The 18,665-nt window shown below is 43.6% G+C and overlaps 1 pseudogene; it reads right to left on the bottom strand.

Annotated features, from left to right (window-relative positions):
• Window positions 1-569: 569 nt before the first annotated feature.
• LOC124796791 lies at window positions 570-687 on the bottom strand (annotated as a pseudogene).
• Window positions 688-18,665: the final 17,978 nt, after the last annotated feature.

Genomic DNA, 18,665 nt, shown 5'->3' on the forward strand with positions numbered 1-18,665 from the left:
TACTGTTGCAGATGTGTAGTGCAGATAATTGGCAAGTGCCTTACATATTTTTAAAACTTTTTTTCAGGTTCTTGCTTCAGTCAGTTAGGAAATGATTGTATAGATATGATATACACAAACACAGTCTTAAACATAATAATTTATAAAATGTATTGCACATTTAAGGTAACTTGCCTGTAAACAACTGGAAAAAGACTGACGATTTTCATAAAGATCCCACTGCTCTACCTAAAAAACGTGAACTCTTAATACGATGAAAACTGCAGGACAATAGAAGCATTTCTTGCTGAACATTTGGATATACAATTAATCACACTGACTTTATAACAATTTTTTCGTGAAGATCAGTAAATTACATTTTTGTACAGCACTCCGTCTTCAGGCCACAAGTGGCCCATCGGGACCATCCGACTGCCGTGTCAGCCTCAGTTGAGGACGCGGATAGGAGGGTCGAGTGGTCAGCACACCGCTCTCCCAGTCGTTACGATGGTTTTCTTTGACCGGAGCCTCTACTATTCTGTCGAGTAGCTGCTCAGTTGGCATCACGCGGCTGAGTGCACCACGAAAAATGGCAACAGCGCATGACGGGCCGGATGGTCACCCATCCAAGTACCGGTCACGCCCGACAGCGCTTAACTTCGGTGATCTGACGGGAACCGGTGTACCCACTGCGGCAAGGCCGTTGCCTACATTTTTATATGCCGAGGCATAAATAGAATCTATGCTCTGGCTGACTTACTTAGGTTAAGTACACATTAACAAATTGTCTCTGAAAAGTAGACTATAATCATGTCATTTCAACCACAAGCTTTTGTTCTAGAAATATGCGCACCTGCTTTCTGCTGAATCGCGGAAGGAACACCCGGCTTCTCTCAATATTATTACGTGACCTCGTTGAAAATCTTAGAGGTGTTGATAACGGTCTCTTTATTGCCGTAAAGGCATTCTTGACTAACATCAGCTCACCACGTCGAATTTCAAAGGTAACTAACGCTCACGACCGTTGCAGCGTATGCGACTGGCGGGAAATTTGGAAACACATCTTCTTTCAGATTTACGAACTCGCCTACCAGTTTTCGTTTATGTCGCACCACTTTTTATTGGTGTTGCGATTTGTGACGTCAATGGCGTCAAACGAGAGCTCATTGGATTCCAGGGTGGAGGTCTGTTGTGTTTTCTGATGAGCTGCTTTTGTGTCGGTGCCAATGACGGCCGCGTGTTGGTTAGAAGCTTAGAAGCAGGACAGTTGCGGGCCTGTAACCAACCTGTCTGCGTGCTAGACAACCTGGACGTGCACCAGGAGTTACGATCTGTGGTGCGATTTTGTATGACTACGGGAGCTCTCTCGTGGTTTTCCCATTCATCCTGACTGCAAATTTCTACGTCAGTTAGCTGATTCCACCTGTTGTGCTGCCATTCTTGAAGAGAATTCCAGGGGGTTTTCCAACAGGATAACGCTCGCCCACATAACGTTGTTGTAGCCCAATATGCTCTACAGAGTGTCGACATTATGCCTTCGCATGCTCAATCACTAGATTTGTCTCCAATGTGGCACATTTGGGATATCGTAGGACGATAACTCCAGCGTCAATCACTAACAGCATTAACCTTCCCTGCATTGACTGACCTCTCAACAGGCATGGAGCTCCATCCCAAAAACTGACATCCGTCAACTGTACAACTCAGTGCATGCACGTTTGCATGTTCATTCAATATTCTTGCAGTTATACCGATTATTAATATACCAGTATTTCACATCTGCAATCACTTATCTCGCGCTTATACTAACCTGTGATCTTGCAACGTTAATCACTTAAATATGTTACTTAGACAAATTTATTCCCGAAATTTCTTTACTCTAGATTAATTATATTGGGTGTTGCAATTTTTTTCCTCCAGTGTATATTTTAACATCGCTTTCTACGCCATAGGCTGGACTGAATAGACGCCACATTGGAATATAGCCTGCAAGGGTACAGTGGAGTATTTGGCTGTTTTCCTAATAAAAAATTAGAAACTTTAAGACATCGTCAAATTAAAAATACAGTTCATAAGAAACGATTCGTGTTACGTATGCCGGCCGCTGTGGCCGAGCGGTTCTACGCGCTTCAGTCCGGAACCGCGCTGCTGCTACGGTCGCCGGTTCGATTCCTGCCTCGGGCATGGATGTGTGTGATGTCCTTTGGTTAGTTAGGTTTAAGTAGTTCTAAGTTCTAGAGGCCTGATGACCTCAGATGTTGAGTCCCATAGTGCTTAGAGCCGTTTTAATTTTTTTTTTTTTTTTTCGTATTGTGTCCACATGTTTTACTCAATCAATGTCTGTGTGCATTTCCATTGATTATGATAATTTAGAAATTAAAATTCATTTGAGACTAACTTGGACAGCATTCCTGGAAAAGTACTGTCCCTCAAGGGATAAATTTGTCCGGTCTATTTTTTAAGTCAGCTGCAGCTGTTGTAATGCATCTGCGTTTTATATCATTATCAGCAGCAACAGCGGCAGCTTCCAGCGATCACAGGCTATGGAGAACACGCACTGTAACTTGTTATCTGTCTTAGTGGATCTTTTGCCTCCTGTCACATCCTGAAGGACCCTATTGGATTAAGTCATTTTCTAGCTCATCCCGCAAAAGCAATCTCTGTCCGCCAAAAGGACGCATTCTGTTTGTCTTGCTTTCGACACAGTTGTCGGTATTAGCTGCACGGACGTCCTTGCCACACGAACACCTTACAAACTTTTTGGCTTTTCTAATCCCTACACTTGCCTCTGCCTTGATATCCTAGGCATCCGCTTTCACTCTTCTTTCGATGGTGTGCAGTTTCTTTCATCACTAGAGATCTATTTTTCTGATCTGATGGGTACTGATGGTGTCTTAGATTTTTTATCTTTGTTCCACATTAGCGGTCGTCAGTCTCGGAGTATTTTGTGTAGGACTTCTGTCATCGTCACATTTAAAAGGAGATCTAAATCATTACGTATTTGAACGGTACATTGGTTTCTCCCCTGATTTGAAACTTAATCCACTTGCAGTCAATGAGATCTTGTGTAGTTCCCTTCCGGCCATCAGCAATTGTTCCTTCTAAAGTTCAATGACTTTCAGTCACAATTTTATAGTCCATTGCTCGATGACTTCTTCCATGCTTTTTAGCTTTTCTCCAAATCAGCAGGCTCCTAAGTCCAATCTAAATCTTATCTCAACAACATACTTTAAATTATTTTTGTTATATCTCACAACAAACTTATCACCGTAGACATTGGTTCAGAAGGATTCTATTCAAACATACTAAAGCAGTGGCCTCAATTTTTTTTTTTTCAGTAGCCAATAGTGATATTGAAGGGCCGCACTTCGGGACACATATGTACTGAAGTTTTTGTTCATTTAAATCTTACATAAACTTACATAAATTAGTGTGTTATGAGCCGTCAATAACTTAGCTATACTAATGTTGCAAGAAATTGGCTGCCAGCGCCCAAGTGTTGACCACTCGAAACATCTCGTGTCGATATCCCCTGACACACTCAGCGACCTCCAAGTTATGACGCCGTTACTATCTAACGAATTGTTGTTGCCGGCCGCTGTGGCCGAGCGTTCTAGTCGCTTCAGTCCGGAAACATGCTGCTGCTGCGGTCGCAGGTTCGAATCCTGCCTCGAACATGGATGTGTGTGATGTCCTTAGGTTAATTAGGTTTAAGTAGTTCTGAGTCTAGGGGACTGATGACCTCTGATGTTAAGTACCATAGTGCTCAGAGCCATTTGAATCATTTATTTGTTATTGAGCTAAAAAGCTATACTCCTAAGAAACTCTTAACGTTAGTTTAAGTTTTTGGATTTGGCTGTTAGTTGCTAGATGCATATTGTTACAAAATGCGGCTGAGAATGAGACGTTCAGGATGCACAGTCATCTTGACACACCATTTCATAAGGTACCCATTTTTGCAGAACAAACAACAATCGTAGCTACAAAAGAGCTGAATGTAGGTATCCCTTTGTTCAAGAGTCTAGCACTTGTAACAGCGGAAACGTTTTCGGGTGGTGAGGTGCAAACTGTTATTTTCGGGTAGTAAAAAAGTGAGATCGTTTTCTCTAAGTAATACCCCAGATCAGATCACCAACCGACAATGGTAGGAGCAGAGAAATGTTAAAATCAGCGTTCATCACTATTAACTGGCGCAGGAATTCAGCAGACAATTTCGTTACTACTTGGTACAAGGTTTCTGGTAGTAGCAAGTACAGTGATTTTGAAGTCATATTTATTGCGATGCCCGTTAGTCGAAACGTTGTGAAAATTACTTCACTCACCAATCGCGGAACTGCAAACGATGCAATGGCTATCTCCGGATTCAATCTGACGCTGAAAGCGCATTAACTGACAATGAGTGAAATTTACATTCGATAGTGTATCGAGTATTGTTGAGTAATAAGCCCGGTTGAAATAAAGCACCGACCATTTTGCGTACGCAATGAAAAGGCACAAAGCTACATATTACAGAGGCATTAAAAATATCCAGAAACCTAAAGCTACAGACAGATGCAATTCTGAATGAAAATACTGAAACGAACCCATAAAACTTGTAAGAAACTTTTTCTTTAAAAGACCTCACATGAATTTGATTTATTACAGCTACTCTTCTTGTGTATACATTAGCACCTATTGTTTTTCAAAACATATCAAACGACAGTCAATTTTTATTTAAATAATAAAATTCAGAATTCGAATGAAGTAAAATGTATTGTGACTTATAAACAAGGCAGAAATTTAAAGAAGCATAAATTATGTAAAAAAGTGTAAAAAATTATATCCACTGATTTAATAACTAATCTTTGCACATCAAACGACGAGATCTCGTACATCTCTCTAAGCCAGGGGGCGCTAAATATTTGTAACATTGCTGGAAAAGCTTGCGCACGTGTAAACCGTAAAAAGAGTGCTCTTCAGGAAAGAACTTAACGGAGATGCACAGGATTGTAAATATGTCGCATCAGTTCTAAAATTGTCTTCTTGCTAATCTGCCAAAAGCGTTCTGCTATCTAAGTGATAAACCTGAAAACTTTTTAGATATCTCGACATCGTTGGCTTCCCAGGATCAATGCTACTGATCTCAAGCACCGGAACTGCCACCTGATGTTGGAACAAAGCCCCCGGAAAGCATCTTCAACACAAAAAATTGCAAGTTTAGTGACTGTTTACGTACTTTTTTATTTGTGTTTTAAACAGTCACAGAAGCAGACGAACTAATTTGTGTATGTGTAAGCCCAGTTGCCGGCCTTGGTGGCCGAGCGGTTCTAGGCGCTCCAGTCCGGAACCACGCGACTGCTAAGATCGCAGGTTCGAATCCTGCTTCGGGTACGGATGTTTGTGATGTCCTTAGGTTGGTTAGGTTTAAGTAGTTCTACACTCCTGGAAATGGAAAAAAGAACACATTGACACCGGTGTGTCAGACCCACCACACTTGCTCCGGACACTGCGAGAGGGCTGTACAAGCAATGATCACACGCACGGCACAGCGGACACACCAGGAACCGCGGTGTTGGCCGTCGAATGGCGCTAGCTGCGCAGCATTTGTGCACCGCCGCCGTCCGTGTCAGCCAGTTTGCCGTGGCATACGGAGCTCCACCGCAGTCTTTAACACTGGTAGCATGCCGCGACAGCGTGGACGTGAACCGTATGTGCAGTTGACGGACTTTGAGCGAGGGCGTATAGTGGGCATGCGGGAGGCCGGGTGGACGTACCGCCGAATTGCTCAACACGTGGGGCGTGAGGTCTCCACAGTACATCGATGTTGTCGCCAGTGGTCGGCGGAAGGTGCACGTGCCCGTCGACCTGGGACCGGACCGCAGCGACGCACAGATGCACGCCAAGACCGTAGGATCCTACGCAGTGCCGTAGGGGACCGCACCGCCACTTCCCAGCAAATTAGGGACACTGTTGCTCCTGGGGTATCGGCGAGGACCATTCGCAACCGTCTCCATGAAGCTGGGCTACGGTCCCGCACACCGTTAGGCCGTCTTCCGCTCACGCCCCAACATCGTGCAGCCCGCCTCCAGTGCTGTCGCGACAGGCGTGAATGGAGGGACGAATGGAGACGTGTCGTCTTCAGCGATGAGAGTCGCTTCTGCCTTGGTGCCAATGATGGTCGTATGCGTGTTTTGCGCCGTGCAGGTGAGCGCCACAATCAGGACTGCATACGACCGAGGCACACAGGGCCAACACCCGGCATCATGGTGTGGGGAGCGATCTCCTACACTGGCCGTACACCACTGGTGATCGTCGAGGGGACACTCAATAGTGCACGGTACATCCAAACCGTCATCGAACCCATCGTTCTACCATTCCTAGACCGGCAAGGGAACTTGCTGTTCCAACAGGACAATGCACGTCCGCATGTGTCCCGTGCCACCCAACGTGCTCTAGAAGATGTAAGTCAACTACCCTGGCCAGCAAGATCTCCGGATCTGTCCCCCATTGAGCATGTTTGGGACTGGATGAAGCGTCGTCTCACGCGGTCTGCACGTCCAGCACGAACGCTGGTCCAACTGAGGCGCCAGGTGGAAATGGCATGGCAAGCCGTTCCACAGGACTACATCCAGCATCTCTACGATCGTCTCCACGGGAGAATAGCAGCCTGCATTGCTGCGAAAGGTGGATATACTCTGTACTAGTGCCGACATTGTGCATGCTCTGTTGCCTGTGTCTATGTGCCTGTGGTTCTGTCAGTGTGATCATGTGATGTATCTGACCCCAGGAATGTGTCAATAAAGTTTCCCCTTCCTGGGACAATGAATTCACGGTGTTCTTATTTCAATTTCCAGAAGTGTAAGTCTAGGTGATTGATGACTTCAGATGTTAAGTCCCATAGTGCTCAGAAACATTTGAACCATTTGTAAGCCCAGTTGTTTTTACAGTGTGTTTCGTTTCAGCTAATTTATTCACTTTGATTTTAACACACAATGTCTGAGTTTGAGAAAAAGATCATATCTTCTTACTGACGCACGCGGTCTTAAAATGTGTCAGGGACGAGTGACTTCTCTTTGTCAACAACCCTCTCCATAAAATATCAGATCAGAACACGGGTGTGCATCTTTCATGTCACGGAGGCGAGGTGCTGCACAGAGTCTGCGGCCGCTTGCTGCACCGCACCTCCCCCACCCTCAAAAGGCAGCCGCCGGCCCTCCCACTACCTGTTGCACGCACGCCCCCGCATCCACAGGTGCGGGTACAAGACGCTGCGGTCGAGGTCACCGACTGTCCTCACCAGGCAGGCTGCGAGCAGCTGCTTCCCCTCCGCAATCAGTCAGAACCTTAACAAAACTCCTCCCTTCATTTCTTTCATGGTTCACGGGTCACTCGAACGTGCCAATACCACACCGGCTTCAGCCCCTGATGGGGGGGCGGGGGGGAGAGGGGGGTTGTTGTGGTGTGTGGCGTCTTACGTGCACGAACGGAGACAGATTAGTTAATGTCACCAGGTTATCGGAAGGTCCATTTCTACACTGACAAATGGTTCAAATGGCTCTGACAAGGGGAGGCCGCCAATTGTGAAATTCAGATTCGATTCATACTGTGCATAATAAAAGCTCATGGCCAGAGGTGTAATGTGGCAAAGCACCAAGATGCACTTCTCAGCCGTTGTTGAGAAAATCGACAGTTAAAAGAAACCGTTGCGGTGAAATACTCTCTACGATTAATAATATTCTACAGCGTCGTGGCGCAGCGGTAAGCGCTCGGGTTCGTAATCCGAAGGTCGCCGGATCGAATCTCGCGCCATGCAACACTATTTTTAAATATTAGTTTTTCGTAATTCAAATATATATATATATATATATATATATATATATATATTACCGCCTCCATTTTTCCGTTTCTTTTAACAGGGTGTACCAAAGCTCTCCCGTCCACACTGATTTTCGACGATGTTATAAGTTGCGCTAGGGACCGCATCTACCTTCTTTCGAAGTTAGCAGGCAACTACGCTGTTATGCGGCGGCTCGTTTCGGCCCATTCAACATCTGTCATTCAAGTGTAACGAGCGAGTAACGGAGATTATATTTCATACCTGCCACAGCAAATTTGTGTTCGTGGGGTCTCTATTCTAATTCGAACGTTTGACTTACGCTATACGTATTCGTTTCGGAATATCGTTTCTACGTCTTCCGTGAACTATACGTGGTTAACATTATGAAGACAATTAATAACATTTGTGAAATACAACTTTGTTTGCGGAAAACATAATGATGTTCGAAGTCGCCAGTTTTTCCATGACAAACGTCTTTCAACAACTTATTATATGCATAATTGCTGCAACAGATTGCCGGGAATTATATATATATATATTTATGAATTATAAAAAGCAAATACTAAAAAAAAAAGTTGCATAGCGCGAGATTCGATCCGGCGACCTTCGCATTACGAACCCGAGCGCTTACCACTGCGCCACGACACTGCAGAGAATTATTAACTGTAGAGAGTATTTCACCGCAACGGTTTCTTTTAACTGTCGATTTTCTCGACAACGGCTGAGAAGTGCATCTTGGCGCTTTGCCACATTACACCTCTGGCCATGAGCTTTTATTATGCGCAGTATGAATCGAATCTGAATTTCACAATTGGCGGCCTCCCCTTGTGAGCACTATGGATCTGTGGTCATCAGTCCCCTAGAACTTAGAACTACTTAAACCTAACTAACCTAATGACATGACACACACACATGCCCGAGGCAGGATTCGAACCTGCGACCGTAGCGGTCGCGCGGTTCCAGACTGAAGCTTCTAGAACAGCTCGGCCACACGGGCCGGCTCTAAACTGACAGAAAAGCATTGTCCGCGGCTCGTGGTCTTGCCGTAGCGTTGTCGCTTCCCGGGCACGGGGTCCCGGGTTCGATTCCCGGCGGGGTCAAGGATTTTCTCTGCCTCGAGATGAGGGCGTGTTGTGTGTCTTTCATCATCATTTCATCCTCATTCACTCGCAAGTCGACGTAGTGGCGTTAAAGAACTTGTGGAGCGGCGGCTGAACCGCACCGCGAGGGGTCTCCCGACCACCAATGAACGCCATACGCTCATTACTCATTATTGCAACACCAAGAAGGACTTGCGCGACATAAACGCCAGTGTGAGACGTGCTTTTACACCTGAAACATGACGTCCATTCAGATTTCACGCCAGTCGCGTAACCGGATGCAAATCAGGTTTGCATTAAATACACGCAGTAAAGGTTGTGAGCGACAATTATCTTTTAGATTCGACGTGGTGAGGCGATGTTAGTCAAGAATGTCTTTAAGGCAACAAAGACGATCCGAGCGAGTTGGCGCAGTGGTAGCACACTGGACTCGTATTCGGGAGGACGACGGTTCAATCCCGCGTCCAGCCATCCTGATTTAGGTTTTCCGTGATTTCCCTAAATCGCTCCAGGCAAATGCTGGGATGGTTCCTTTCAAAGGGCACGGCCGACTTCCTTCCCCATCCTTCCCTAATCCGATGAGACCGATGACCTCGCTGTTTGGTCTCTTCCCCCAAAACAACCAACCAACCAACAAAGACGCCATCATCAACACCACACTAAGTTTGAATGAGGCAGTGTAATAAGGTTACGAGAAGCCAGATGTTGCTTCTGCGATATTGTAGAAAGACTTAGCAGGATTGTACCCACCCTACTGGCTGATGTCAGCGGTGGTCACGAGAATGTACGGTCGGTGTCAAGAAGATCAGGGCGCCACGTGGCACCACCGAGGGAGAAGACCATCGTGTTCGGCGCATGTCCCGTGGCGCATCGTATTGCATCTGCTGCAACAATTTGAGCAGCAGTTGGCACCACAGTGACATAGCGAACTGTTACAGATCGGTTACTTCAAGGACGGCTAAGAGCCAGACTCCCTGTAGCGTCCATTCCGCTGACTCCAAACCACCGCCATTTGCTACTTCAGAGGTATCAAGCGAGAGCTCATTGTGCTTTCTGATAAATGCTGGTTCTGCCCCTTGCCAGTGACGGGCGTGTGTTAGAAGGAAGCCAGTAGACTTGGCCACTGTTTCTATGTTTCGATACAGTGTATCGATACGTGGAACTGTTTCAGTGTTTCCGAACGGTTGTGGTGTTTCATTCCGCCCCTGTCTCGGACCAGATTCGATCTCGAGCCAGACACAGAAACTGTATCGTTGTTTCAAAATAAGGCTGTTTCAGTCCACCTGTGCCTGGAACGGACTAACTGTATCGAAACAGTGATGTTTCATTCCACTCTGTGTCGGACGAGATTCGGGCTCGGCACAGGTACTGAAACACAACATACCACTTCATGAAACTCTTTCAAGAGTGTCGAAATCTTTTTGACAAGCAATAGGATGAAGCTTAAGATATCCGAAAATAAAGCTTCGTTTCTAGCTGACTGTCCTGTTTCGAAATGGCGTAATATCTGCTTTATAAACACTAACCAAACAATAAAACAACGCATACTATTCACATTCAAAATAATAAATATGTGAAAATCATTCAGTTAAATTACACTTTTTTTTATAACATACGCTTCCCTGTTCATGTACAGTAATCATATTAAGAAACGCAAGTAAGCCTACAACATTTTGAATAAAAAAAGGCGTAGAGTGACAGTTATTAGACATATACATAAATTTGATGTACGTATAATTGCAAGCAATCTGTTTGACAAATCACTGATAGTGTAATGGTGTACGGGAAGGGCTGGGAAGCATGGTGAATTTATAGTAACGGTTCGAAACACCTTGACAGACAAAAAAATTTTCTGTTATATTTTGTTATTTATTCGAATCATTTTGCGTTATTTGTGAGTCTATAGTCACTGTGCCTATTATCGACAATGATTCCCTTTGTGTAGATGGAAATTATCAGGATGGGTATATTACCCATACTAACGGAATGTGAGACTCCCATTAGAATATTTGTTGTTTCTGCAGTTTGCTCCCACCTCCAGTTCCGTTCGTGGTGGTTCTTCTGTCTTCAGCTATGGCTGTCCTCAGCCAATTGAATAGTATGAAAGTCACGCGATATGAAAGCAGCGCCTTTGCTGCAGGAAATACGAAACTGCCAAGACGCCCAAGTGATAGTTTCATACTTTCTGCGACATGATTAGCGCTCTCGCACCTCATTTGTGTTTATATGGACATACTTATACAGTAGACATTCAAGATGATAAAATGTGTAGGTTTATTAGATTACAAAACACAAACTGTTTCACTGTTTCGAAACAGCGTATCGGAACATTACATTGTACTGTTTCATTTGTTTCGAATCAGTTACGTGTTTCAGTTTGCCCATCTCTAGAAGCCAGATGAGGGCGTGCAACCAACCCGTCTCCGTGCTAGACACACTGAAGTTATGGTCTGTGGTGCGATTTCGTTCGATAACAGGAGCGCTATCCCAAGCATCCTGTCTGCAAATTTGTACGTCAGTCCGGTGATTAGACTGTTGTGCTGCCATTCGTGGACAGCATTCCATGGAGTGTTTTAGAACAGGATAACTCTCGCCCAGCCGGCCGCGGTGGTCTCGCGGTTCTAGGCGCGCAGTCCGGAACCGTGCGACTGCTACGGTCGCAGGTTCGAATCCTGCCTCGGGCATGGACGTGTGTGATGTCCTTAGGTTAGTTAGGTTTAAGTAGTTCTAAGTTCTAGGGGACTGATGACCACGGTAGTTGAGTCCCATAGTGCTCAGAGCCATTTGAACCATTTTTTGAACTCTAGCCCACATATCGCTGTTGTAGCCCAACGTGCTCTGCAGAATGTCGCCATGTTGCCTTGGCTTGTTCGATCACCAGATTTATCTCCAATCGATCGCACATTCGACATAATCGGACGACAACTCCATCGTCATATACAGCCATCATTAACTGTCCTTGTATTGACCGACCAAGTGCTACAGGTATGGAACTCCATCCCACAAACTGACATCGGGCACCTGAACAACACAATGCTTGCTCGTTTGCGTGTTTGCATTCTACTTTCTGGCGGTTACACCGGTTATTCATGTAACAACATCTCACATTTACATTAGCCTGTGATCTTGGTATGTTAATACTTAAATATGTTATCTAGACAGATGTATTCCCCAAATTTCATTACTCTACGTTAATTGTTTTTTTCTGTTGCGATTTTTTAGGCTCTTCAATCTGGAACCGCGCGACCGCTACGGTCGCAGGTTCGAATCCTGCCTCGGGCTTGGATGTGTGTGATGTCCTTAGGCTAGTTCGGTTTAAGTAGTTCTAAGTTCTAGGGGACTGATAACCTCAGATGTTCAGTCCCATAGTGCTCAGAGCCATTTGAACCATCTACATCTACATCTACATCCATACTCCGCAAGCCACCTGACGGTGTGTGGCGGAGGGTACCCTGAGTACCTCTATCGGTTCTCCCTTCTATTCCAGTCTCGTATTGTTCGTGGAAAGGAGGATTGTCTGTATGCTTCTGTGTGGGCTCTAATCTCTCTGATTTTATCCTCATGGTCTCTTAGCGAGATATACGTAGGAGGGAGCAATATACTGCTGGACTCTTCGGTGAAGGCATGTTCTCGAAACTTTAACAAAAGCCCGTACCGAGCTACTGAGCGTCTCTCCTGTAGAGTTTTGCACTGGAGTCTATCTATCATCTCCGTAACGCTTTCGCGATTACTGAATGATCCTGTAACGAAGCGTGCTGCTCTCCGTTGGATCTTCTCTAGCTCTTCTATCAACCCTATCTGGTACGGATCCCACACCGCTAAGCAGTATTCAAGCAATGGGCGAACGAGTTTACTGTAACCTACTTCCTTTGTTTTCGGATTGCATTTCCTTAGGATTCTTCCAATGAATCTCAGTCCGGCATCTGCTTTACCGACGATTAACTTTATATGATCATTGCATCTTAAATCACTCCTAACGCGTACTCCCAGATAATTTATGAAATTGACTGCTTCCAGTTGCTGACCTGCTATTTTGTAGCTAAATGATAAGGGATCTATCTTTCTATGTATTCGCAGCACATTACACTTGTCTACATTGAGATTAACAAGATTGAGAGACCATGTTTTTGTTCCGATTTTTTTCCGCGAGTGTAGTTTGTCGAGTCGCGGGCTACTGAGCCGTTAATTTATACTTTTCAAGAATCGAGGGAACACATATTTCATGTAAGAGCGTGGCAACCTATGTCAGTTTTATCAAAACTTAACATTTCGACAGTAGATGTTACGTCTTACGTGGCATTTTGGGAAACTTTGGATAACAGCTTCGTCAGATACTAGCTCCCAACGTGTACGATTGCGTCTGATTAATTTTCAATAATTATGAGATTACCACTCGAAAATTAATTATAATAACTGTAAAAAGACAGATTTCATAGTTATAAGTAATTAAAAATTGATTAAAAGTTACAGCAATAATAAAAACTTGAAAAATTGTAAAAATCAATCGCTTTGTTCTGTTATATTTCTTTTGTTTTGACACCATCGTGGCAAGTCACCTTTTTCGTAAAGTAGAGAGTTTCAAGAGAGCTCACGGCAAGCAGACGCAAGCAGTGGGAGCTGTGGAGAATGGTCACCAATGCGATGGATCATGCATATGAATATCAGCTGGGTTAAATAAAGAAATTTATGTGGAAAGGCATTTGTAGAAAATTTATATTAACAACACAGCAAGTAATAGGGCACTCTTGTCAGTTAACACAAATAAATCTGGATAAAACTATAGTGGAAGTACGCGTAACAACTAAGAACGTTTTGCAATATTTTGTGGTAAACGTTTTCTAGGTCCGATGTAAAAGAGGCCTTAAGGACCCAATCTGGTCTGGTTAAATAAATAGCGACTAAATAACACATTAAAATTTATAATTACTTGCATCAAAGAAAGTGAGACACTTGAGGCTAAAAGCTAATTCAGAAGCTTCGGTAATTAATGAGTGTGCAAATTTGCAGATCAATTTTGTGCGTGGTGCGAGGACGGCCGAGAGATAATGATGATACTTATACAGGTATTTTCACTCATTTTTGCTATTAGATAACAAGTTGCATTAGAAAGTTACTAATTACAGAGATTTCAATTGTGCTGGCTACAAGAAGTAGATTGTGCAGCAGTTGTTTGTAGTAACACCCCAGGTCAGCAGTGGTTCTCATTTCTTGTATCGTCGTACAGAGGCTGTAACCCGCTTCTGCGATAGATACAGTCCGCTCTGGACCACGTGGTGTTATAGCAGCGATTACTAAGTCTCAGAAGTTTAGAGTACGAGCCGCTTTTCGACGAGCGAACGATTTTAATTTATTTGTGCTCATCAATCCCGACGATTAACAGAAACTAACTTAGGTCCCGCTGCTTCGCTCGCGTAGACTGTATGGACTGCAGAGATCTTTTTTTTTATTTAATCACATTTTTATGTTGTACAGAAATTGTAACACCTTCTACGCTTTTCACGATAATTAAGACCATATAAGCAAGGTCCTTTCCGAATGTACTTCTGATCAAAAAACGGTTCTGGTAGATAGACTCCAACGTTTTTGTTAATCATGCCTTTTGCGTTTTTGCGGAGATATTCCCAAAGCAAGTTTCATCCACTAACAAATATTTCCTTGTAGCTAAGAGTGAACTCAAATTTAGGTTCAAAACTTTTTAATGTAACGAAATTTTTTCTTAAAAATTTTCATCCCGTAATTCACTCTCTTAGGGTTTGAATCCCCCCCCCCCCCCCCATGAACCATGGACCTTGCCGTTGGTGGGGAGACTTGCGTGCCTCAGCGATACAGATAGCCGTACCGTAGGTACAACCACATCGGAGGGGTATCTGTTTAGAGGCCAGACAAACGTGTGGTTCCTGAAGAGGGGCAGCAGCCTTTTCAGTAGTTGCAAGGGCAACAGTCTGGATGATTGACTGATCTGGCCTTGTAACAATAACCAAAACGGCCTTGCTGTGCTGGTACTGCGAACGGCTGAAAGGAAGGGGAAACTACGGCCATAATTTTTCCCGAGGGCATGCAGGTTTACTGTATGATTAAATGATGATGGCGTCCTCTTGGGTAAAATATTCCGGAGGTAAAATAGTCCCCCATTCGGATCTCCGGGCGGGGACTACTCAAGAGGATGTCGTTATCAGGAGAAAGAAAACTGGCGTTCTACGGAACGGAGCGTGGAATGTCAGATCCCTTAATCGGGCAGGTAGGTTAGAAAATTTAAAAAGGGAAATGGATAGGTTAAAGTTAGATATTGTGGGAATTAGTGAAGTTCGGTGGCAGGAGGAACAAGACTTCTGGTCAGGTGACTACAGGGTTATAAACACAAAGTCAAATAGGGGTAATGCAGGAGTAGGTTTAATAATGAATAGGAAAATAGGAATGCGGGTAAGCTACTACAAATAGCATAGTGAACGCATTATTGTGGCCAAGATAGATACGAAGCCCACACCTACTACAGTAGTACAAGTTTATATGCCAACTAGCTCTGCAGATGACGCAGAAATTGAAGAAATGTATGATGAAATAAAAGAAATTATTCAGATAGTGAAGGGAGACGAAAATTTAATAGTCATGGGTGACTGGAATTCGAGTGTAGGAAAAGGGAGAGAAGGAAACGTAGTAGGTGAATATGGATTGGGGCTAAGAAATGAAAGAGGAAGCCGCCTGATAGAATTTTGCACAGAGCACAACTTAATCATAGCTAACACTTGGTTTAAGAATCATGATAGAAGGTTGTATACATGGAAGAACCCTGGAGATACTAAAAGGTATCAGATAGATTATATAATGGTAAGACAGAGATTTAGGAACCAGGTTTTAAATTGTAAGACATTTCCAGGGGCAGATGTGGACTCTGACCACAATCTATTGGTTATGACCTGTAGATTAAAACTGAAGAAACTGCAAAATGGTGGGAATTTAAGGAGATGGGACCTGGATAAACTGAAAGAACCAGAGGTTGTACAGAGTTTCAGGGAGAGCATAAGGGAACAATTGAAAGGAATGGGGGAAAGAAATACAGTAGAAGAAGAATGGGTAGCTCTGAGGGATGAAGTAGTGAAGGCAGCAGACGATCAAGTAGGTAAAAAGAAGAGGGTTAGTAGAAATCCTTGGGTAACAGAAGAAATATTGAATTTAATTGATGAAAGGAGAAAATATAAAAATGCAGTAAATGAAGCAGGCAAAAAGGAATACAAACGTCTCAAAAATGAGATCGACAGGAAGTGCAAAATGGCTAAGCAGGGATGGCTAGAGGACAAATGTAAGGATGTAGAGGCTTATCTCACTAGGGGTAAGATAGATACTGCCTACAGGAAAATTAAAGAGACCAGATAAGAGAACCACATGTATGAATATCAAGAGCTCAGATGGAAACCCAGTTCTAAGCAAAGAAGGGAAAGCAGAAAGGTGGAAGGAGTATGTAGAGGGTCTATACAAGGGCGATGCACTTGAGGACAATATTATGGAAATGGAAGAGGATGTAGATGAAGATGAAATGGGAGATACGATACTGCGTGAAGAGTTTGACAGAGCACTGAAGGACCTGAGTCGAAACAAGGCCCCCGAAGTAGACAACATTCCATTGGAACTACTGACGGCCTTGGGAGAGCCAGTCATGACAAAACTCTACCATCTGGTGAGCAAGATGTATGAAACAGGCGAAATACCTTCAGACTTCCACTATTCCGTAGAAATACTGGAACACATGAGGCAATACTGACCTTACGACTTATCTTAGAAGAAAGATTAAGGAAAGGCAAGCCTACGTTTCTAGCATTTGTAGACTTGGAAAAGCTTTTGACAATGTTGACTGGAATACTCTCTTTCAAATTCTAAAGGTGGCAGGGGTAAAATACAGGGAGCGAAAGGCTATTTACAACTTGTACAGAAAGCAGGTGGCAGTTATAAGAGTTGAGGGACATGAAAGGGAAGCAGTGGTTGGGAAGGGAGTAAGACAGGGTTGTAGCCTCTCCCCGATGTTATTCAATCTCTATATTGAGCAAGCAGTAAAAGAAACAAAAGAAAAATTTGGAGTAGGTATTAAAATCCATGGAGAAGAAATAAAGACTTTGAGGTTTGCCGATGACATTGTAATTCTGTCAGAGACAGCAAAGGACTTGGAAGAGCAGTTGAACGGAATGGATGGTGTCTTGAAGGGAGGATATAAGATGAACATCAACAAAAGCAAAACGAGGATAATGGAATGTAGTCGAGTTAAGTCGGGTGATGCTGAGTGTATTAGATTAGGAAATGAGACACTTAAAGTAGTAAAGGAGTTTTGCTATTTGGGGAGCAAAATAACTGATGATGGACGAAGTAGGGAGGATATAAAATGTAGACTGGCAATGGCAAGGAAAGCGTTTCTGAAGAAGAGAAATTTGTTAACATCGAGTATAGATTTAAGTGTCAGGAAGTTATTTCTGAAAGTATTTGTATGGAGTGTAGCCATGTATGGAAATGAAACATGGACGATAACTAGTTTGGACAAGAAGAGAATAGAAGCTTTTGAAATGTGGTGCTACAGAAGAATGCTGAAGATTAGATGGGTAGATCACATAACTAATGAGGAAGTATTGAATAGGATTGGGGAGAAGAGAAGTTTGTGGCACAACTTGACCAGAAGAAGGGATCGGTTGGTAGGACATGTTCTGAGGCACCAAGGGATCACCAATGTAGTATTGGAGGGCAGCGTGGAGGGTAAAAATCATAGGTGGAGACCAAGAGATGAATACACTAAGCAGATTCAGAAGGATGTAGGTTGCGGTAGGTACTGGGAGATGAAGAAGCTTGCACAGGATAGAGTAGCATGGAGAGCTGCATCAAACCAGTCTCAGGACTGAAGACCACAACAACACAAGAACAGGGTTTGAATTTCCAGAAACACTGAAACACGTAATTTTTTTTTATTTCTAACTGAAAATCTGTATATTGAGCAAGCAGTAAAGGAAACAAAAGAAAAATTCGGAGTAGGTATTAAAATTCACGGAGAAGAAATAAAAACCTTGAGGTTCGCCGATGACATTGTAATTCTGTCAGAGACAGCAAAGGACTTGGAAGAGCAGTTGAATGGAATGGACAGTGTCTTGAAAGGAGGATATAAGATGAACATCAACAAAAGCAAAACAAGGATAATGGAATGTAGTCTAATTAAGTCGGGTGATGCTGAGGGAATTAGATTAGGAAATGAGGCACTTAAAGTAGTAAAGGAGTTTTGCTATTTGGGGAGCAAAATAGCTGATGATGGTCGAAGTAGAGAGGATATAAAATGTAGGCTGGCAATGGCAAGGAAAGCGTTTCTAAAGAAGAGAAATTTGTTAACATCCAGTATTGATTTAAGTGTCAGGAAGTCATTTCTGAAAGTATTCGTATGGAGTGTAGCCATGTATGGAAGTGAAACATGGACGATAAATAGTTTGGACAAGAAGAGAATAGAAGTTTTCGAAATGTGGTGCTACAGAAGAATGCTGAAGATTAGATGGGTAGATCACATAACTAATGAGGAAGTATTGAATAGGATTGGGGAGAAGAGAAGTTTGTGGCACAACTTGACCAGAAGAAGGGATCGGTTGGTAGGACATGTTCTGAGGCATCAAGGGATCACCAATTTAGTATTGGAGGGCACCGTGGAGGGTAAAAATCGTAAGGGGAGACCAAGAGATGAATACACTAAGCAGATTCAGAAGGATGTAGGTTGCAGTAGGTACTGGGAGATGAAAAAGCTTGCACAGGATAGA

Source organism: Schistocerca piceifrons, chromosome 4 (genome assembly GCF_021461385.2).
Source record: "Schistocerca piceifrons isolate TAMUIC-IGC-003096 chromosome 4, iqSchPice1.1, whole genome shotgun sequence".
Taxonomy (NCBI): Eukaryota; Metazoa; Arthropoda; class Insecta; order Orthoptera; family Acrididae; genus Schistocerca; species Schistocerca piceifrons.